At 35.7% G+C, this 23,878-nt stretch overlaps 1 long non-coding RNA gene across 1 annotated transcript in view; it reads right to left on the reverse strand.

Moving 5' to 3' along the window:
* The window catches only part of LOC144380940 (uncharacterized), a 385,501-nt gene extending 364,823 nt beyond the window's left edge, over positions 1-20,678 (reverse strand). The window contains exon 1 of the long non-coding RNA XR_013445294.1: positions 20,303-20,678. This is a non-coding gene — a long non-coding RNA (uncharacterized LOC144380940). The remainder of the gene's footprint in view (positions 1-20,302) is intronic.
* Positions 20,679-23,878: the final 3,200 nt, after the last annotated feature.

Below are 23,878 nucleotides of genomic sequence, written 5' to 3' on the forward strand. Positions count from 1 at the left end.
CAACCTGTCCCTACCTTCTTTATATGCAATGTATGTATACTCCTACCCATTTTCTAAGCCAGAAAATAGGGAATTATCTTGTATCTTTTGTTTCCTTTACTTCATCATTACAAACTGTCACTGATTCTTTGTGTTTTTCTAAATGTTTTTCCTACTTTTAGTCAGTCTCTACATCACTAACAGAATATTGTATCTCAAAGGAAAATCTCATCCTCTCACTGTCTCTAGGGAAAGCGTAAATGTATTTTAAGAGCAATGAAACTCACTTCATCCTGCTGTCACAAACTGCAGGCTAAAATGTGTAACCACCCATCAAAGTGTTAAGATCTAAAAAAAAAAACCTTTACATTTAATTTGTCACTCTCTGCTGAAAACACAGATGTGTCAGAGTTGAGATCTACACAGGATCCTAAAAGTTACAGGGGTCAATCATTTTGAAAAGCTCAGACTCTAGATACTCCATTCCCTGTCAAATGGTCATGCACTTTTCTCAAACAAGCCCATTTCTCTCATTGCTCTACCCTCATGTGCTCATTCCTGCATGCTCCAGCTTACCTTTTACATAACCTTAGCATAAGATTCACCACTCAGTACATAAGTCATTATCTGTGTAAATTATCTTTTCCTTCCACCAGACTTTGGCCTCCTTGAAAACATCAGTGCATCTTTTGCTCCATTTCATTCTATTTTACCCCTTGGAGACTCATTTAGAGCCTAAAATTTAGAAGGTAAGTAGTTTTGAATAATAACTATCAATGAAGGATTAATGCATGTTTGCATAATTTTTAGGATATTTTGTAAACAAGCGTCTCCTTTAAAACAGATGGAGAAATGGAATGATTTTAGGAAACTGGGGACATTTTCTGGTAACTATTCTTGTTTGGGAACATCAGGAGGATATATTACCTTATAATTTAAAAAGGAGTCATCATTAGCAATATACCTTGGAGCTGAGAAAACAATTATTGAAAGGAAAAAAGTGTATTTATTTGAAGCTTTAAAGAATAAGAATACTCATTAGAACTCCTAAATTAAAATATGAGATTGTCAAAAGAGACTATTTTAGGAAACTACTGTCATGTATGTTCATATTCCTGATAGTAATAGGCACAAAATAAAGATGGGCCATTATTAGTTTCATGAGAAATATTTTACTGTTCTTTTTCTTCATATATAATTAGAAATATTTTATAGAGAATGTTAAAAATAATACAAACCAGAGTTTGGAAGTGGAGAAAACCAAAAGAATTAATTGGATCAAGAGAATGAAGAAGAAAATTTGAGAGTAAAGAAAATAAGAACGAGAATTTTTACATCATGATAGTTATATAAAAACATGATTGGAGAGATATATATAGCAGCAACACATGTGAGGAAAACAGAAATCATTGTCAATAAATTCAATAGATTGCTTTGTAGCTATAAAAAATGAGTATATGTCTTCATTAACAAGTGTTGTATTTCGAATCAAGGTGATGCTTTGTCCTTCACTAATAAGACAAAATCTGGACAATTGTATTTAGTCCTGGCCACCATATTTTAGGGGCACCATATGGAAAAAAGTTTAAAGGAGAGGGAGTAGGATGATGAAGGTTTACATGGAGACAGTTCAAACAAATGAGGAAATCACTTGTGGGAGCATTAGACATTTGCTGTGTGGTCCAAGGGAAAACTCTAAGGCCAAGTAAGGGAAATTACAGAGACACAGACTCTGGCTTGATACAAATAATTTTAAAACAATCAGATATGGTTTTTGTTTTTGATTTTTTAGAAAGGAGAGATGCTAGGTGTGGAGAATCTCAAGCAGTCTCCACACCTAGCGCAGAGCCCGATGCAGGGCTCCATCTCATCATCCTGAGATCATGACCTGAGACAAAATCAAGAGTTGGACACTTAACTGACTGAGCCACCCAGGCACCTCTAACAAACAGATATGTTTTATTCAGTTTCCAATAACTGGAGCTGTTCATTGAAAAAGAAGAATGACCACTCAGTGGAAGATTGACACATTTACAATTCAACTTGGGGCTAAGAGGAGAAAAATATATAGATATGGATATAGAGATATGTAAAATACAAGCGCCTCCTAAGGAGAGTGTATCTTGTTTTATAGATGGCTTTTGGCCTTTGTGGGTTGGCTGGGAGCTTGAGAGTAAGAACAAGAAAGTCATGAATAGCTCCAGACAGCAAAGTGAAAAGAACTTGGCATTGTTTTAAATGAATTAGAAAGTAAGGAGTGAGGTAGAGAAATTATAAAGAGTTAAGAACACCTCTGAGCTGCCATGAAACCAGGAACTATACGGGATGAAGGCACCAGAGTAAAACCTCTGGTGGTCTATTGGCTGAAAACATCCCTAACAGGAGTGTCTATAATTTGATGCTTAGCTTGTGGTGTCCCTAGAATGTACTCACCCCTTCTATCTTTCCTCATATTAAACCCTATTATCCACACAGAATGACTTGAAGGTGTTGTTACATTTTAATTTTATTTGTGGAAATCTGGGAAGGAGGTGTGTAGTTCTCAAAAAAAGATAAAGATGAGGTTCAGATCCATGCAATTCAGAAGGGAAAAAAAAGACGAGGGCCAGAGAGATTGTTCATACACTGGATGGAACTATATGTGGGCGTAGTGTTTTTCCAGGCATTCATAAACCTTGCAGAGAAAACTTTGGGCCTCTCACTGCTTGAAACTGTGGAAAATGGAGTGATTTAAAATAAGCCTAACTTTGACAGCAAAACTGCAAACCCCAGCTGACATCTGCTTTATATACAGTCAATCTGTTCTGCCTGTTGATCACATTAGCCCTAAATGAGCTCTCTCCCTTCTGAACTCAATTCACTTAACATGTATCATGCACTACTTTGGGTTGCACTGCACTGTCTTGGAAACTCATTTAATTAGGACAGTGTTATTTGCATTTGCAAATATATCATGATATATGTGCTTATATCATGCCTCTGAAAATACTTATGAACTGCTAAAGGGCAAGACCCATCTTACAAAATATTTTAACTTTTCACAACACCTACCTCATGTTTGTCCAGGGAGGCCCTAAACAAATACTTATTGAGTTGATAAATCTCTATAAGCTAGAAACATTGTTTGTGGGAAGATTAGATTAATACCCACAGATCCACCTCCCTAGGTGTCTCAGAAGTCACTCGCAATTGTGTCTAAATGAAAAATTGTTTGAAAATATAAATTTCAAAAGAATTGTGATCGTATTAACATGTAGAATTTTCATGCAGAAAAGCTATGTAATTCTGGTGATAATTCTATTTGAACTTAGGAAGTTTATTTGGTAGGCATCAGTTCATCATAGCTTGATAACACTTCCCTCCCCAGTATTAATATGAGGATTAAGTTAGATCATACATGTAAGCAGTTAGCATGGTATCATATTCTTCGGACTGCATATATGTTAACTGCTGTTATTCAATAATAAGTGTCATTTTTATGATTAAAACATAAACATAACAAGTTCTTGTTTAATTCATGCATCAGTTTTGAAATATCTTACGGAATATAATCTAGCAATCACTCTAACAGTTAAAAAGAGCTTTGGAAACTAAAAAGTTTCAGAAAATACATGTTAATTTTATGAAAGCTAGTATCTAAATAAATGGCATGTTACTGTTTGTAATGCAGTGATGAGAAACAGTGACTTCAACTCCAAGAGGTCTGTATTCAAGTTTTTAATTACCAACCTACGAGCTTTACAACTTTGAGAACATTATTTTTCAACTCAGCTTCCACAAATGTGAGTAAATACATCATCTGCTTCACAGCTTCTTGTGTAGGTTAAATGAGATAGTACGTGTAAAGCATGTGGCTCATGGCACTTAGTGCACACTCCAAAAAGAGGAATTGCTATTATCTAATCGCAGTGTTAATTAATAATGCTCTTTCATAGTAATTTTAAACATCATATTTTCTTGGTTCACTCTAATAGGAAAATATCACATTCAAACCTGATAATATAAATACCAAGAAACCAGTGTCTCAATATTTACAAGGTCAAGGTTTAAAAGTTTTCTGCATAGTTTGATATCTAACCACTACCATCCCTAATAAAGGAAGAAAGCATTTAAAAGTTTGTTGTATGCTTTCTCCAAAGGTGGTAAAATTAATTAGGGAGATGGGCAGTCTGCTGATTCATTTGATTATATATTACTACCCAAAGTGCAAAATTTCCCTGTTAAGTCTGTTGCCTAAAGGAGTTTTGGTTGATTCATCACCTCTTTCACTCAGAGTGTTGATCATTGTAAATGACTTTATTGACCCGTGGCTTGGTTCAGCATCATATGCTCCAGTGAACAAAGCAAAAAACAGCTGCTAAGTGCAGGTGACAAGTCTTCATGGAAAATTCAAGGACTGAATCAGCATTCTCTCTGCCATCAGGCTCGTGTGTTGTCACAGATTTCTAAATTTCTTGTGTGACAGGCATGATTTTTAAAGGGACTTGACCTAAAATAATGTAGCTTCCCATGGACGTTCATGACTTTCAGATAGTTAGAGACAATCTATTTTCAGAATTTGTATTCCAAATTCCTGGATCCATAGCCATAGTTATACCACATTTCTAATGGTTTATTAAGTGTCAATGGAAAATCTCAAGCCAAATATAATTTGATAAAATAACATGTGATATTTAATGTTTGAAATAATTTAGGAATCATTTGATGACTTGAAACACTGCAAAAAGAAACTAAATATCCATTAAAAGAAGAGTCAAAGGTAACTCAGTGGTAGAAAGATCCTAAAGTTAGAGAGATCTCAGTTTCCATCAGCTCTCCTTGCACTAAGGAGGCTTAACAGATCCCCCAGTTAGAAATAGCCTGTTCTTCAGGACAACTCTTGGATTTAGAGCTGATTAAAAAAAAAAAAAAAAAAAAAAAAAAAAAATCTGTTTCCTTCATTAGACTAAGTTTGGGATAGATTAGAAATTAAGTTTTATTGTCAAAGGCACAAAATGGATGTTTGTCAAGCAGGTTAATGAATTAAAGAATTCTAAAATTTTATTCAATATCAAGAGAATGAGAAAACAAGTCCCAGTTTGGGAGAAAATATTTACAAAAGACATATCTGATCAGGGAACACTCATCGAAAAATATACAAAGAACTCTTAAAACTCAAGAATTAAAAAGCAACCTGATTTAAAAATGAGCCAAAGACTTGAACAGATATCAGATCAGAGAAGATGTACAGATGGCAAATAAGCATATGAAAGAGGCTCCACATCATATGTCATTAGAAAAGTGCAAATTAAAATAATGAGATTAGAGGGGCGCCTGGGTGGCTCAGTTGGTTAAGCAACTGCCTTCGGCTCAGGTCATGATCCTGGAGTCCCAGGATTGAGTCCCACGTTGGGCTCCCTGCTCAGCGGGGAATCTGCTTCTCCCTCTGACCCTCCCCCTTCTCATGTGCTCTCTCTTTCTCTCATTCTCTCTCTCAAATAAATAAAATCTTAAAAAAAAAAAAAATAACGAGATTAGAAAGGCCAAAATCCAGAGCACTGAAAATACCAAATGCCAGTGAGGATGTAGAGCAAAAGTAATTCTCATTTATTACTGGTAAAATGCAGAATGGTACAGCCAGTTTGAAGACCATTTGTAGGTTTCTTACAAAACTAAACTACTCTTACCATATGATCCAGCAAACAAGTTGAAAACGCATGTCCATATATAAACCTCACATAGATGGTTACAGCAGTTTTATTCATAATGGCCAAAACTTCGATACAACTTAAGATATCCTTTAGTAAGTGAATAAATTGTGGCACATCCAGAAAAAATGGAATATTAGTCAACACTAAAAGAAATGAGCTACCAAGCTATGAAAAGACATGGAGGAATCCTAAATGCATCTTACTAACTGAAAGAAGCCCATTTGAAAAGGTTACTTACAGTATAATTCCAACTATATGATATTCTTGAAAAGGCAAAACTATGGAGATAACAAAAAGCTTAGTGGCTGCCAAGGGTTGAAGGGAAGGATGGATGAGTAGGTAGAACAAAGAAGATTTAAAAAGAAAAAAAAATACGTAGAAAAAGGTGATTTCCTTAATCTAAATAATTCTAGGTTTATAATTTTAAAAGATTATATATATATATATATATATATATATATATATATATACACACACACACATATATACATATATATAAAACTCATTTACTCATTCTTAACTTGTAATATCTTTATTATTAATTTATTTGTTGTCTAAAAGAAGCCCATCACTTTCTCAAAAATTCAAAACAAAATGACACCCTGCATTTTTTATTTGAAAACATAAAATCTATGATATTATGCTAAGACTTGCACTGCAAGTCTCAAACTGATGCAATGTTTACAACAATATTCAAAGATTTTCAGATAAATTTAGAAAATGTTAATTATAAACTTCACAGGCAGAAGACACGGTCTTATAAAAACTAGAGATCTATAATAGAAAAAAAAAAAAAATAGGTGACCTACTTTGAGCACTCACAAATCCAAAGGGTAAAGGAATTTGGTAGGAATTGATTTTTTACTCATAATAGTTAATATATGTAATAAACTCTTGAAAGGAGAAAGAGAAATTAGTATCAAGAGTTTTCGAATTGCTTGGGGACAATTTATAGCTATAGCAGTTTATTGTTATACACAAAGGAATACTAGATATTATTTTTCACTAATATCTAAGGAGTCTTCTTAGAATCAAAGTGAGGAATATTTGAGGAAACACTTTAGAACAGTCTTATATACTTCAGTTGTTAAGCAAAATATGAAACAGGATTATTAATTTTTTAATAATATGAAATATATAAAGGCATGGTTACCAAAAATTAATTCAAGTCAGAATGCTTATGTAAAAACAGAAAAAAACATATGAGTAGCACCTAATAAAAATTAAGTTTATATCATAGGATAACTAATTTTGTTTAATACTTCTCAATCTTTTTTTTTTTTTTTTTTTTTTTAAAGATTTTTTATTTATTTATTTGAGAGAGAGAGAATGAGAGAGAGAGCACATGAGAGGGGGGAGGGTCAGAGGGAGGAGCAGACTCCCCGCAGAGCAGGGAGCCCGATGCGGGACTCGATCCCGGGACTCCAGGATCATGACCTGAGCCGAAGGCAGTCGCTTAACCAACTGAGCCACCCAGGCGCCCAATACTTCTCAATCTTTAATGTGCCTAATAGTCACTTGGGGATTTTGTGCAAAATGAAGATATTAATTCAGCTGACGTTTGTTTACTTCTGTTATTTCTAATAAGCTCCTAATTAATGGCAATTCTACTCTAACCTACAAAGCATGGAAATTCAAACTCCAAAGTGGCAAGAAGGTCTGACTTCACACTGAGTTGATTAATAGGATAGAACTTTTTAGCAGAGAGCAAAAATTCATGTGATTTTACAACAAGTGATATTCCTATTTTCCTACTACTATACAGCTGACAAATAGTAGGCAGGGTAGAGTGGGGAAAAGCATAGTGGTGTCAACAGGAGTGTTTTTTCATGTTAAGTTTGTGAGAGCACAAATATGAAGGTATCATCTAAACAGAGTCTAAAGTTTAGAAGTTCATATATTCTAGACAAACAACATTTTGTTTGTTTGAGGAACATTTTGCATTACCCTTTCAATCATTAATAGAATAGATATGTTCTTTTATACTTGTGTACGTACATAGGTCTCAAGTGTCTCTTTAATATTCCTCCATTTAATTATTGACAGGAAGTTCAACTTTTTTAAATAAATGAAATAAAATGAGTAAACTACTTAAATGCTAGTGAATATTTTTGTAATTAGTGTTCATTGGATTTGAAAACCTTTTGCTGCTGTAGTTCGGATACCCGATCACAAGCCTAAATTGAACAGCTGGTTGTAACAAATCCAAAGTGTGCTTAGCATGCATAAAATGCCAACTGGTATGTTGAGGAAATTCTATTGCTTTAGGCAACCCATTCATTTATATTAGACCTAATACAGTAGTGGTCCCAACAGAGCTCCGTGGACTCCTGTTATCAGCCAAAGCAAAATGGAACTCTAATCAAACTCAGGCTAAAATTTAAAATGAGCAAAGCTAGGAGAGAAGCTTATATCTAATATATGTTCCCCACATTCTGCAATTATAGACAGGACCCATAGAACACATATTCTACTGTTATTAATGTTTAAGAGAACTATTTACATCTTTTAGGCAAATCAGATCATATTACCCCATGACTTAAAAATATTTAGACTTATCCACAAAATCCATATTCCTGAGCATAATACATAATATACTTTGGTAATCTGTTTGCCTGTCTACTTCTCCAAAGCCAATAGCCTTTGTATCTTCATGATAACCCCACATCCCAGCCATGCCAGACTACATCTACTTTCCCTAACCCTCTGTGGTCATTTAGAATATCCTCCCTCTCCCTACAATTCTTTCATGCATTCTTCTCATCATTTTAGAGACAACTCAAACATCAAGCTCTCTGGGATCCTTTTCAGATTGAGAAAAGAAAAAAAGAAACTGATTTCTTCTTTATTGTCTGATTTCTTCTTTATTGTCTCCCACAATTTGCAAAGCATCTTCTTACTTATTTGTTTACTTATATATTTATTTATTAGCAATTATTACATGCTGTATTATTTCTGCCATTTTGGAGGGGAGAAAATTCCCCCAAACTTTCAGTTGACTCTTCCCCCAATGATATCTTCTCCCTTTTTTTTTGAAAGAGGGAGAGGGAGCACGAGTGGGGGTGAGGGGAGAGGGAAAGAGAGAATCTTTAAGCAGGCTCCACACTCAGTGCAGAGCCCTGTGCAGGGCTCAATCTCAGGACCCTGAGGTCATGATCTGAGCCCAAATCAAGAGTTGGATGCTTAACCAACTGAGCCACCCAGGTGCCCCAATTTCTTCTCTTTAAGAGTTAAAAATCTAGTACAAGGATGTTGCCATTATCCAATCATTCTGATGTTAAGTATACTTTAAGGAATTAGGGAAAGAACTACAGTGTGGGCTAACAACTGAGTTCACTGTGATTCAAATGTAGTTCAAGATTTCCTACATCACCTGACCATCATAATCTCCGACTTTGGCAGGTCACCACATATTTTGGATCACAGCAATTATCACTTTAGAGCCAGAATGTAAATTTTCAGGGATTTATATTTTCTTCCCCTCCCTGTACGGTCACCCTAGTAAGTGACCCTAAGTTTCTTTGAAGAAGGCATGGAAGAAAATGTACAATGTTACTTCACGAAGTGTGGCTGGTCCCTATCATTCAAAAAGTTCCAGATATATGAACTGGCCTTGTTTAGGGAGCCATGATTCTCCATTGTGGAAATTCCAGTTATGTTCCTGATCACAGACATAAAACATGTCGTTGTTGTATATATTGAGTAAAATTTTAGTAGTAACAGTATGACCAGTTGGCTAATAGCAAAGATCCCTGCAAGTTAAAACATACTGATTAGTAATTTGCTCCTACGGTTTAATTATAATTTTATCATCTTAGCCTTGGTGTGTATCTACTTAGTTTCTATTACTCTGAAATCCATCTCTTGGATGTACTGATATAGCTCAATGGTGACAAATGAAGAATCAATGGTGACACCTCCCACCCTGATGTTTGATCTGCTGTGACAGCACCACGGAATGTTTCAGGTGGTACTTGAAAGGTCTGGCATCCTCACCTCCTACTGATATTTCAATGTCTTCATGAGACAGTGTCCTTTGAGTCCTCTAGGTGGGAGTGAGGTAGAAGAGAGTAGGGAGAGTCTCTGCACATAGTAAATCTGCTCCAACATTCTTACCTCTCCAAGTCTTCATATTCTTTCTTCTGTGTTACGATAAATAAGTTATGGCATTTCAACCTACTTAGATGTAGGTCACTATTGGGTATATATTTTAGTCAACCTACCAAATAAACTCTTCGTGCTACTTTCTTATGCACAATAAATCCTATTATATCAAGAATCTCTGTTAGGCGCCCCCATAATAATAAATTCAGCCCGATCCATTATTATATTTTGTCATCCTTTGTCTAATTCTCTTAGGATACATTATTTCACATACTCCCTGGCTTTTTGCTGGTATCAATTAGCAAAATCTTGCAATTATTTTGAAGTATGAGTTACCTCCTCTTAGGTCAGATTTTGTATGTATTCTTCTCAATTATACTGAACTCTTAGAAGAGTTCTGACTCTTATTATGGGTCAGGAGATAATAAGGGAGGACAGTGAGTCTTGAGGAAAATGGCAGCCTTTGCAGAGAAAAATCCCTCCAGTGAATTATTATGCGATCATCAAGCAAAAGAAGGATAATCTTCTCAAAAGAAGTAAGACTTCTTCAGCTAATGAGACAGGATTTCAAGTTTCTCAGCTTAATCCAAACCCATTCAGATAGCCTTTGAAACTTTCTGATTTTCTTGCAATGATTCGGTCTAACAACAAAGTCACGGGCTTGTGTATGTGTTTTGTCCTTTGTTCATCTATAAGCTCTCAAGAGAAGTTGAAACAATTATTCCATCTTATAGCCTTGTAATCACCATTATGAACAAATTGTGAAGGACAGTTATAATCTCTGGAGCTTTACCTCAGAAGACCCTTTGTCACAGGGAAATGTGATTGGTTATTTGGCTAATTAGGAAGCCACCGCATGCTATATGGATTACTAGTATCCCATTTGCCTTTAGCAAATAGTTTAGTATTGTACTCAAGCTTAGGGACATGATCAAACCAATTCCCCAGACCCAATATGGGTATCCCACTCCATTTTTGTTATCAACTCTTCTTGCATCCACTTCAAGTATCAACTGTTTATTCAGTCTGTATTGAATCAGGAGAACAGAAATCACAACAGTTATTTTACATCTTGGAAAACTGAAAATGCAAGAAAAGAGTAAGAGCTAGTAAATGCTGGAAGCAGCTACTACTCTTAGGGTTCAGGGAACAGAGAATTCTTAGGTTTCTTTCATATTCAAATAAAGCCTTTTTAAAAAAGTGACATGAACAAACCTCTAATTTACATGCTTTGTCTGGAAGTAGACCCCTCCTTTTTTTTTTTTTTTTTTTTTTTTTTTAACAACAAAGGACTTTGAAATGTTTTCTTTTCTCAAGGACAGCTACTACTTTTTAAGGTTGCAAAGTACCTAAAAGATGGAGAAGGTGCCCCCAGGTGGCCGGCAAAGGGCACTGCTTGTCGGGTGTAACCACTTGAGGGGCAAGATGAGGCTAGTTCTGTGAGTACTAGAAGCAGTTGGGAGCAAAGCAAATAGTTCAATCAACTGCTGCTGGTGAGGTAAGAGCCCCATGAGGTAATGCTGACAACAGCAGCAAGCAGAGGAAAGAGAGAGGTCTTTGCCGTCCTCCTGCCTTCCATCTCCCTCTAGCACATTCTTGGCTAGAATCAAATGGGAAACAAGCTGGAAAAGAAGAAACACTGTCTAAAGAGCCTCTGCCCCCATTAGAGGATGGAGGGGCAATTTTGGAAGTAAAAAACAAAACAAAACAAAACTCCCAAGTGTTTAATTGCTGGCATGGTTTTATTTCTTTTATTTATTAGGGAAACCCCTAATCTATTCTTCAGACATCTTTGTAGCCACTCATATAGTTAAAATAATACATCACACCTATTAGTTGCCCAGCAACGTTTTTTGAATGATTGAATGAATGATAGTAAGAAGATATTTTAGATGGTTTTTGAGTACTGTGGATTCAGAAACATTCAATATAAATATCAATTGGACTGTTGTTTTTATGCCTATGATTATGTCAGTCACTCTTGTAAGCTTTCTACCTGTATGATCTCATTGAAGCCTTGGATCACCCTAGAAGATAAATACCATTATTTTTTCTTATTATGGAGAGGATGAAACTCAAGCTTACGGATGTTAAAAACAAACAAAAAAGTTTCTCCGTGGTTCTAGAGTAAGAGAGATGATATAACAGTGTTTTTTTTTTTGTTTGTTTGTTTTGTTTTGTTTTGTTTTTTAATGTGCTTCAGAGACAGAAAGACCTGAATCTGAAATTCAACGGGCAATTCCCTTTTCCCTTATCAATAATTTCAAAATTGAGCTTCAGAAATTTATTCTGGAAAACTTCTAGTGTTCTCAGTGATAATTTTGCTGCTATGGGTCACAGTGCTCTGTCCTCAGTAGATTTAAGGAACGGTTTATCAAGGAGTATTCTTGTCAATGAATTGAAAAGCTCTCTAGTTCCAGCCAAAAAGTTATATCGATTTATGAGAGAAGCAGTCCATAACTAGATGGGGGACATGATACCCTGGGTACCTCTATCAGCCAACAACAAAACTTTATGAAATATAATATTAAAAGCACAATAAATTATTAAATGAACATCAAGAAAGCGCATTAGAGAATATAAGTCAATTTACAAGGAATAAATATGCCAACACACACAGTAACTCACAAAGGAATTGGTGGCACAGAAGACAATTGACATTTTAAATGCTTTTCCTATCTGTTCTTTTGCAGGAACTCTAAACATCTTCAGAAACTAGTGTTTTATTTATGCTTCCTATACACTTTTATCTGTGCATTGTTTCAAGAAACCTTCCAAAATTTAATTAGCATGTTAGCAAAATAGTCCAATCCTTTGGCTCTCATTTCAATATCTTTCAAATTCAAATCAATGTCCCAAAAGGGAGCATAGACAAATCTCCACCTCGTACGTACTCTCTGCCTTAAAGTGCTTTCTTTTACCAAACACTGTAGATTTTGTTTTCTGAGGCATCTCTAATTATATACATTGCATAATGACCCAATATATTCATCCATGGTGCTTTCTCTCTGTAACAGTTGTACACATAGTAGCTTAACTAGCATAATACAAGTGCATGCTGTTGAATGAATAGTCAGGAAAGCAAGAGCAGGACGGTTCAGCGGCATGGATACAAGTTTTATAGGTATCAACCATCATGTGAGGGTTAGAACAGAAGACCTTTAGCTAATTGTATTGCCCTCATTTTAAATGAAAAGAAAATGGGTCAGGAGAAGGAGAGGAAATTGGAGACATGAAAACATCTTCAAAAATCACTTACATATTTCGTGCTAATAAGAACATTTAAGGGCGCCTGGGTGGCTCAGTTGGTTAAGCGACTGCCTTCGGCTCAGGTCATGATCCTGGAGTCCCTGGATCGAGTCCCGCATCGGGCTCCCTGCTCAGCAGGGAGTCTGCTTCTCCCTCTGACCCTCCCCCCTCTCATGTGCTTGCTCTCTCTCATTCTCTCTCTCTCAAATAAATAAATAAAAAATCTTTAAAAAAAAAAAAAAGAACATTTAAAAAATATTCCTTCAACTGATAGGCATTAATAAGTAGCATGGACGTTGCACTATGAGGACTGGAAAATTTACAAAGGATTTTCTTTCCATTTCTGAATCATACAGTTTGAATAAAAGGAAGTGGTACAGACACAATAAATGTTTAGTTAATAATACAAGGTCTTAGATGATTAACAGTAGAGGAATTCCCAAGGATTTGTAGAAAGATTGGTAATGTTTGAATTAGCAGAGAAGTCAAGAAAGACTAATCAAAGCAAGATTATCAGAGGCAAAATTTGAGAGCATGTTGGAGGAGAGGGAAAATACAGCTTAGCTTGAGCCCAGAGTAATCAACAATCATGTCAGAAACTTTGGTCAAGGCCAAATTATGAAGAATCTCAATCTGCCTGAGGATTTTGGATTCTTATAAGCAATATGAAGCCAACTATTTCTACCCACAAGAGAAATAGGTCTAGAAAGTATAATATGAAATTTAAAATGCTTAATTGTGTTCCTTAATTCAACCATAGTGCTTTAAAAATAAAGTTATTGTTGCTATCTGATAATCAACAAATATGGGATTGAATTATTTGATTGCTCTAGTTTATTCATTCATTCTACCAGAGCACTAAATTATGAATAGCAAATACGTGTTACAAGTATGGACTAACTTGCCTCCCCCCCAACACACACACACATCCTATTCTGCAAAAGGAAAAAAAAAAAAAAAAAAACTAGCAAAGAAAGATTGCCAGTTAATTAGGGACATATTTCGTGAAGATCCACGATGTGCTTTAGAATTATTCTCCACACAGCAGAAGCAGTTATTACCAATCAAAAGTATTGTCAAAAACAGCAAGATATACTATACATCTATTAGAATGACTAAAACCTAGAACACTGACAACACCAAATTCTGGCAAGGATGTGGAGCAATGGGAACTCTTATTTACTGCTGGTGAGAATGCAAAATGATAGAGCCACTTTCAAGCACAGTTTGAATACACTAAACACACTCACCATATGAACAAGCAATCATGCTCATTGGTATTTACCCAAATGAATTAAGAACTTATGTTCACACAAAAAAACACGCATAGGGATATTTGTAACAGCTTTATCCATGATTGTCAAAACTTGGAAGCAATTAAAATGTCCTTCAGTAGGTGAATGGATAAATACATTGGTTAATCCATACAATGGATTATTTTTCAGCAATATAAAGAAATGAGCTATCAAGGCGCACAGAGACATGGAGAAACCACAGGAAAAGCACACTGCAAAGTGAAAGAAGCCAACCTGAAAAGACTGCCTTCTGTAGGACTCCAACATGACATCCTTGTAAAGGCAAAACTATGGAGACAGTTGAAAGATCAGAGGTTCAGAGGGAGGAATGGAGAGAGAAAAACCTATTCAGGTGGAGCACAGGGGAATTTAGAGCAGTGAAACTGTTCTACATGTAACTATATGGGTGGATAGATGCCATTATACATTTGTCAGAACCCAAAGAATATACAATACAAAGAGTGAACCCTAAGGTAAACTATGGACTTTAGCTAATAATGATTTGTAAATAATGGCTCGTTCATTGTAACGGATGTCTCACACTAAGGCAAGATATTAATGACGGGAAACTAGCAGGGTAGAGGAGATGGAGGTGAAGGAGTATATGGGAACTCTATGCTCTTCTCATTTTTGGTAAACCTAAAACTGATCTAAAAATTTAAGTCTATTCATTTAACAAAATGTGTATGGCCTCGATGTTGGAAGCCCATTGGCCACGCCTGCTCTAACTGTCAATCATTATACCCTATGGTTTACTACTGGATCTTCTCCCACTTCATTTCTGCCAAGCATGGGTATGAATGGATAACTGGAGATGAGTAGCATTTGTATAGCTTCTAGACAAATAGTAAGACCCTTATTTCTACCTATATGTTATCCACTCTATAATTAATAAAATGTATGTACTGGTCTAATACATTATTTTCCATTAGTGTCAGTAATTCTGTGCCCAAATCCTCTCATTTACAATTTCGAGTGACTGGAATTTGGTAAACAACAAAGTTTAAGAATTCAGTCGCATGACTCAAGATATAGTCATAATGGACGGAAAATACTGACGATTAGAAGGGGCATAATATGGGGCGCCTGGGTGGCTCAGTTGGTTGGGCGACTGCCTTCGGCTCAGGTCATGATCCTGGAGTCCCTGGATCGAGTCCCGCATAGGGCTCCCTGCTCGGCGGGGAGCCTGCTTCTCCCTCTAACCCTCCCCCCTCTCATGTGCTCTCTCTCTCAAATAAATAAATAAATCTTTAAAAAAAAAAAAAGAAGGGGCATAATATGGACCAATCTAGGTAATACCTCAGCAAATTATAACATAAAATATCTAGAGATAATCATGTGTTCTGTATATGTGTGTGAACTAGTGGTGGGGGAGGGATTGAACACAATGAGGATCATTGATTAAGGTAGGAAATGGAAAACATAGAACACATGTCACCAGTAAATGTGATTATATTTTCATGTAATTCAAACTCTATAAAAAACAATGATATCCATGTATACATACACAGATATTTTCACCCAGCCATGTACACACAGAGTTTCACAAAGATGAATAGGCCCAGGAGTGATTTTGGAGAGTGTGATTTGGAGAGTGTGATTTGGAGAATGGTAATATCAACAACAATAAATATAAACAGACTCTGCTTTCTAATTAGAAACATCATCTATCTCAATATATTAGATTAAACTCAATAGGAAAGAGCTATCTTGCTTCCTTTGGAAATATGATATTAGGCCATCATATCAGTATTTACTAATATTGATTTGCCTACTTTTCACATTTCTGTAGAGCATTCTCTCATCCCATGTGAGATATCGAACCAATACACTTCAGTGACATGTCCACTTCTTTACCATTAAATAGAAAACATGAATATCTCACTTGCATTGTTACATTTATCTTATGAGTAAAATTTTGCAACATAAATAAATTATGTACAGTCAATGCATTCTCATTATTTTCGATTTTAGCCCTTTTCCCCATCTTCAATGCTGTCCTACTTTAAAATAAAAGACGACCTCTTTTTTAGAAGAAACTTAAAGTCCTTAAAATATTTTTAATACTTACTACATAAAATCGGTAGCCTTAGGATTCCCACTCAAGTCTTATTACCCAGTAATTCATATTACCAAAAGCTAACTTTGTAAGAAAGACCTGAATTAGAGTATACACCAGCCTGTTCCAGAAGGACTTGGAATGATCCCCACACAACTGTGTATATTATACTAGTTGCATTCAAAATTTACTCTTTTCAAGGTATGCACCTTTTCAAACAAAGAACAAAATGCTTACATGCTTATTTCCAAAATACCCGTCAAAGATCGGTGCCGCTTCGTTTGTCTCATTTTATTTAAGCAACTATCCTTCTACCCTGCTAAATCAATGAACCTTTCAATAAATGATTGGAATCCCATGATTCACTGCTCAGAATACTTCCCCTTCTCTTACTTCCCCAAAGAAATACCTCTCACAAGTATATGACGCGTCTCACTCATTCCATGGGGATGGCATCATTTGATAAAAATCCTAGACCCACTAAATAGATCGCTTTTGCACAGAGACGTTGTGTTGACTACTCCCCAGACAAGTCCTGCCATCAGGGCGCATCTTTAGCAGCTGTGGATATGGGAGGAAAGTGGGTTTCCGTTTAGTAAGAAAGTCTGCAGTGCAGTTCGTGGCTTTCAAAGGGATGCAGGAAGCCCCTTTTCCCCAGTCAGCTGCCTGCAGCACCTTCTATGTATATTTATGAAAACTTCATTTAGTGTAATAAAGAAAAAAAATGGAATTTAAAAATACATGCCCTACACGGGAATGTCTAGTGAAACCATCCTATTATTTTCAATCTTTCCATGTCTATTTTTGTAGAAAACAAGTAATATTCTTTTTGCTACCTGCTGTTCCCTTTTGCTGGAAGCAAATTGCAGGTGAGCCCGAGCCACTCATTCTCTCTCAGATATTTGCAGATGATTGTAAAGGAACTTTCTTCCCTGCAGTTCTTCCTTACTTTAACATTTCTCACGATACTAGCTGCATAACATACAATCTTTAAATGTGTCTAACACTGGTCACTTCACTATTTCAAACCATTGTTATTTTCAAAGATAAAACAAGAATATTTGAAAGAGAATGAATTCAGACAGCATAGGATAAATTCACCTTCTCATAAAAATAAGACATTCTTATTCATCTGAAATGTTTCTGTCTGTGGGAAGTAGGAGAAAGCTACTTCAAGCAACACTCATATTCTAAACACAGTGAAAATACTTTAAGAAAGCAATGTAATCTCTCTCACTGGTTTGATGAGTATAACATAGGAAGAAAGAGCCCCCTAATGGTGCAGATACCTATAAAAACAGAAGAGGTTGCACTTTCTTGATTCTTTTTGCTTCACTATGGCTAAAAGGAGTGATCAACAAAGATATCTGATACGATGGAAGTAACTGGAAGGTTGCATAAAGGGTCACATGGAGCCTTCCCACCAAATGCAAAGAAAAGTGAAAACTGAATTGATTAAAGAAGCTGCTAGATTTCAGACTCAGCCTGACACCTCTATGCATGACTACTAGAACACTTGTCTGCCTTGATCATGTTTGCTGAGGAGCACTGATCTGGAATGCCGGAGCCATATTAATTACATAGCTACAAGTGTAAAATGTTATTTAAAAAAGAACTTGCTTTTGTTTCCAATCATGGGACAATGTCCTATTAAGAAGATTGGGGAATTAAATCTCTCACAGGAGTAATTACAGAATTTGTAAGATAACAAAAAAAAGAAGAAAGAATCAAAGTAACATTTAAGATAAGCTAAGAAGAATGCTTAAGTGCAAGAGGCACGTAGTTCAGAAATGATTTTAAAAGTCTTTTTAAGGGAAAAACATGTCTATTCATAGAAAAAAAATGAGTATGGATGTTTACATCCACCTATGCTAAAATATTAATGGTCTTATAAAAAACACATAGTGCAATTAAGAATTAGTGTTCTTTATGGGGTATACCTCAATATAACCCACAGATAAGTGCTATAAGGTAACTGGGCTGTATAACTAGGTTTGACACTTAAGATTATTGCAACAAAAATTATGGAATTTTAAATTACTGTGCATTAAATTTGAAAATGACTAGATGAATTAGTTAAATCTTAATTATATCATTTGAGGAGATATGTCAGATTGTTTGAATAAACAATAAAATGGAAAGATTAAAAACACAATTTTAGATAAATTGGATAAAAAGTTAACATAAATATTGTAATATATGCAAATCAATAATTAAACAAGATTATAATAGGTTTATGACAAAGGTTATGTGGGGATTTGATATAATATTTGCATATGCATGCTATATATATGTATATATATATGAACCACATGTATATATACAAATATACATGTGTGGTCTCTAGTACTTGCCACCTTCCTCAGTCAATAGTTTGGTATTAATTTTTGAAACACTCAATACTCAAAATACTCAAAAGAGATGCGTATAATTGTTTTGTCAAATGACTCAATTCAAAGACAAAGATATTTAGTATTCTCTAATACACACGTCTATTCTCTTAGACAAACTGTCCTTTACAAAATTTATAACAGTTATTCCTTTCTGATATGGTGATATAAGTGTAAATATCTAGATAGCTATAATATTTATATTATTATGAAACATTAAAACATTACTCCACATTTAAAAGACAAAATAGAAGTCATGAAAAATTGTGTTCTTCAAATACGTAGCTATATTTAAAATACAAGCAAGGGTTAAACTCAGATGCAAACACAGGCATTCAGAGTACGTAATATTCCTGACTTCAGCCATGCTGGCTCCCACGAGTACTGGCAATCTTGTTATTATTTGAGACACTGAACAACATATTAAAAAGTTTTGCCGACTTATCGCAGCCAACAGTTTGATTTTTGATTAGTGACTCAGGGAACTTCAGTTAAAAACACAATCAGAGTAGCTCGGGAGAAAATATCTCTCTTCATTGACCCAAGAGCAAATAAATTGACATCAAAAATGCCCTAGACCATGTTAGTTCCAGTAAGGATGAAATTAATCATTTTCATCGGATATCACAATGCTACCTCTTTAGCAGTCAACCTGTAAACCTAAGGTCAATCAACTCCATCAGTACTGCATTGCTCCAAACTGTGATTCCTATGCCATCCAATTGCTTCCCTCAAAAAAAAAAAAAAAAAAAAAAAAAAAAAAAATTCCAGTTCCCAGCAAAGACTTTAATATGTGCAAAGTTTCTATATGTTCATAGACACTTTACCAGCATACACCATCACTGACACTTAAAATATTAATTGATGGAACTGACTGCAGCTCTAGCTATGGACTCTAGAAGAGCTAAACATCTCCAGAGACATATTTCTTTGCATTAGCTCAGTACTTTACCAAATGCTAGCCATCAATAACTTAGCTATAATAAAATGGCAGTCTCATGTCACATCACTTAGGAGACATCATGTTTATGTTGAAGAGTTAAGACTGCAAAGGACAGATACAGAAAAAAAAAAAAAAACTGACAATCACTGAAAACATTGTAGCTTCTACGTCTGCATGAAATTGAATAGTACACAGTTAACACAGTAATGGTCCTTTTGTGATATGCTATTATTTCCCAAAGTTGTTTCACAGCTAAGAACAATATACATGAACATATTATAAGGCTGTCACCGAAAATGCTCTTTTTAGTGTGGACTTTGCTTCTTTTTTTTTTTTTTTTTTCATACAGAGTATCTGCTATATAAACTTACAATCTAGTGATCTTATAAATAAAACTTATATGTACCTGGAGATAAAATAGCAAATATATTCATATAAATATGTATCAACACATTTTTAAATCCACATGCCTATGCATTGCATTGACTCTAATATATCCCTGAAAACTCAGTTTTTAAAGCCTGCAAAGCTAGGGCATATTTTACTGTGAATGATTAAAAAGGAATCCAGAGATAAAAATTTAATTTCCTTACCTGAAGCATGTAACTGTTTCTGTTCGTTTCTGGAACAAAGTGGGGCTGGCAAGGGGGCTTGATTTTTGTTTTCTTTTCAAAATCCTCTTTAATGATGCAGGAGTGAGAGGAACTATTCCAAGGTGAAGTCTTTTATTTCTTGCTGGGGCTCCGAGCTGACAGCCTCTTGTAAAAGAAAAGGCATCTCAGTAAGTTGTTGGCTGAGAAAGCGAGGAAGCAAGCTAATCGGCACCAGCAGTCACATAGTGATGCTATGAAACGTGCACTCCCTCCTCTCCACCTTGCGTTCCTCCTTCTCTCTCTCTCTCTCTCTCTCTCTCCTTTTCACCCTGACGCTCACTCCTCTCTGAGTCCTGACCCCTGCTGCTGCCTCTGTGTCATCAATCCAGCCTGTCGGAAGCTAATAGTCCTCTATTTAACCAGCCAATCAATAGCAAGGATTCCGCTGCTCGTCCCAAGAGTCTTTTACAAGAGTGGTACAAACAGTAAGAGTTTTGCCAGCAGTTTAGAGAAGTATTTTTCATTATTTTATCTCCCTTAGAGATAGGGTTTGAGAGGGCAGAGGCTCAAAGCAAGTTTAGTGTTATTGCAGATTTTAGCATTTTTTTTAAATTTACCCCTTCTTATCCTGCTTATAGTAATTTAGAATTACAAACCTGCTGTTTATCATCATTTACAAAGTACTACAGAGATGCATTCTGATAAAATCTTTCTAATTTAAATATAGAAGAAAAAAACTCCGGAGAAAAATCGCATACACTTTTTTTTTTTTTTTTTTTTTTTTTTTTTGCTAGAAACAACAATGCCTTCATTAGCCTGTATAGATGGGAGCTTTAAAGAAAACCCCCTTACATTGATTGATGTTAAAAAGTATTCATTTTATTCTAGAAAAAGAAAAATATCTGTACTTTTGTTTCTCATAAGTCAGACTTGTGTATGTTTTTCAATTTTAAAGCATAAATCTACAAAAAGATCCCTCTCAATGTATCAAATAGAGCATTTCACACCTGATTCATCCCTTCAAGGTTAAGGAGATTTTCTTCTTAAAGTGACACGTTCACTGCTCAACTACTGTAATGGACCACAATAAAAAAAGCACAAAACAAACCATTGAAGAACAGACTGGTTTTACATTTCCCACATGCTTCCGGCGGTTGGGGGGGGGGGGAGGGCAGGGGGGCAGGGGGGCGCATTTGGGGTCAACTTAGTGCCGGCTTGCAAACTGGCCCCTGAACACAGAAGGCAATGAAAGACCAAAGAAAGAGGCAGACCACTCCAGATTGGTAGGTGGCAGGTTTAATAAGCAAGGGAACTTACAGATGAGGCTTATCTTCAGTGGCCTCAAGGCAAATAGACCTCCACACGCACTCACTAGCATCTTAAAAGTTTATTGAGGCTTTAACTGAGTTCACTTATGTATATCATCCAGATGCTCCCAACAGCACATCACTCTGAAGGCTGCATCCTCGAAAATGGCTCCTGCTGTGGGAATGAGGGGCAGAACTCGCCTTTTAAGGACAGGGGAGAAGGTAAGTAGCGTCCTGTCCTCTCGATGACCTCCTCCAGCACTTAGCCAAACCCTAGAAATAGAGTCTGTCTTAATTTCTAATTAGGAGATGGTTACTTATGTCAATTTCACACTGCTTCGTCAACCAACCTTTTAGCTACTTTTTCTTTGTAATAATACATTACTGCACTCATTAAAGTAAATTGTAGAGGAATGCTTAACTACACCTCAATTCCCAGTTGGAATTAAATTCCAGGCATTAGTCATTGTAGTTCCAGCCTTCAACATCATAAAATACAAATAAAAAAAATAATGTGTGCTAAAGTGTCTTGTAAATGAAGAATGGAAAGGCCAAATGGTATGTATGATCATGGAGTTACACTCAATTAAAGTCCAAATTATAAAGTGTTGTAACACATATTAGAGGTGAATTTCCTTGATTTACTTGACTCAGTTCAGCAAATATTTATTGAGCAACTCTTTGTATCAGGCCTTGTACACTCAATAATAGAAAAGTAATTAAGTAAAGGAGGGAGCAATCTTCTTTGTGCTCTTGGTGTTTTCCGCATAACTGTAGTAGTTAATCTTCCAGTAGCTTACAAGCTGGTAGGTAGATAAGGAGTTCTCAAGTAAACAAAACACAGGGGAGAGTGATTAATACCTTTTTTATCAGCAGTTCAAAGAGCAACAAGTCCTGAAAAGCAAGATCATACCTCCTCTAGGACATCAGAAGACCCTGTAAAAAACAAAACAAAACATGGCATTTGTCACAATTCTTATCAAAAGAGAATTAAAAAAAAATTTACAGGCAGAGAAGAAAAAACAAAAACCAAAAAACAAAAAACTCAACAAAGCACCTGGGAGGTATGACTGGAAAGAAGGGGAAAATATAGAGGATCTTGGATGCCAGGCTGAGAGTAATTGGATAATTGGGAGCCTTTTGTATATATATCATATATATATGATATAGTGATAAAATTTGAACTGAGCTATGGGAATCTTAATCTAATAAAAATTTGTAGTTTTTACTGGAATGGGACTCTGGTGAGTGTGAACAACCACTAGGCAGACCTTTGCCAACGTCTCCCTCAGGAAAGTGAAGTGAGAACCGCAGCATGTTCATGGTGGAAATGAGCAGGATGAACTAATATTGAAAGACATTCATTCCAAAATAAAGTCTCTGCATAACTTTGCAACCTACCAAGGAGAGGTACAGCTTAGGAAGACTAATTTTTCAACTAAGATCGGTAACTAAAAAATAGGTAAATTATATATGGCACACACATTTATTCTCCATCTGTTTGTGTATAGAAATCATCCTTCCTTAATTTCTTAATTTATTTGCTTATTTGGTTCATGCAATTTCTTACAACAATGTCAGCTCCACGAAGGAAAAGAACTGGATTTGTCTAACCCTTTGTTCCTCCATATTTTTTAGAATTGTGCCTGACATAAATTATTCAATGAGTGACAATAAAATAATTTCCATTTTTGGAGTCATTGATAAGTTCTGAGCTAATAATTGTGCAAACCTTATCTCATTTAACACTCTGTGAAATACACATTATCATATTTTACATCTAAAGAAAGTGAAGCTTGAGGAAGTTAATTACCTTGTCCAACGAAACAATTAGTAAATGTCTGTTGAATTTCAAAGTCTCTATCTCAGTGATACCAAATTTTCAGGAACCCATACATAATATAATAGATAATAATAATCTGGATATTGATTTGTGGGTCATATAATCAGAACAGGTTGGGGAGGCAAAAAATAAATGAAATTAAAACTAGAGGGTCAGGGGCGCCTGGGTGGCTCAGTCGTTAAGCGTCTGCCTTCGGCTCAGGTCATGATCCCAGGGTCCTGGGATCGAGCCCCGCATCGGGCTCCCTGCTCGGCCAGGAGCCTGCTTCTCCCTCTCCCACTCCACCTGCTTGTGTTCCCTCTCTAGCTGTCTCTCTCTCTCTCTGTCAAATAAATAAAATAAAATCTTAAAAAAAAAAAAAAAAAACAACTAGAGGGTCAAAGGGATGAGTATGGGGATAGGAAACTCAAGTTTTCAAGTTCAAAA

This window comes from Halichoerus grypus, chromosome 2 (genome assembly GCF_964656455.1).
Source record: "Halichoerus grypus chromosome 2, mHalGry1.hap1.1, whole genome shotgun sequence".
NCBI classification, from domain to species: Eukaryota; Metazoa; Chordata; class Mammalia; order Carnivora; family Phocidae; genus Halichoerus; species Halichoerus grypus.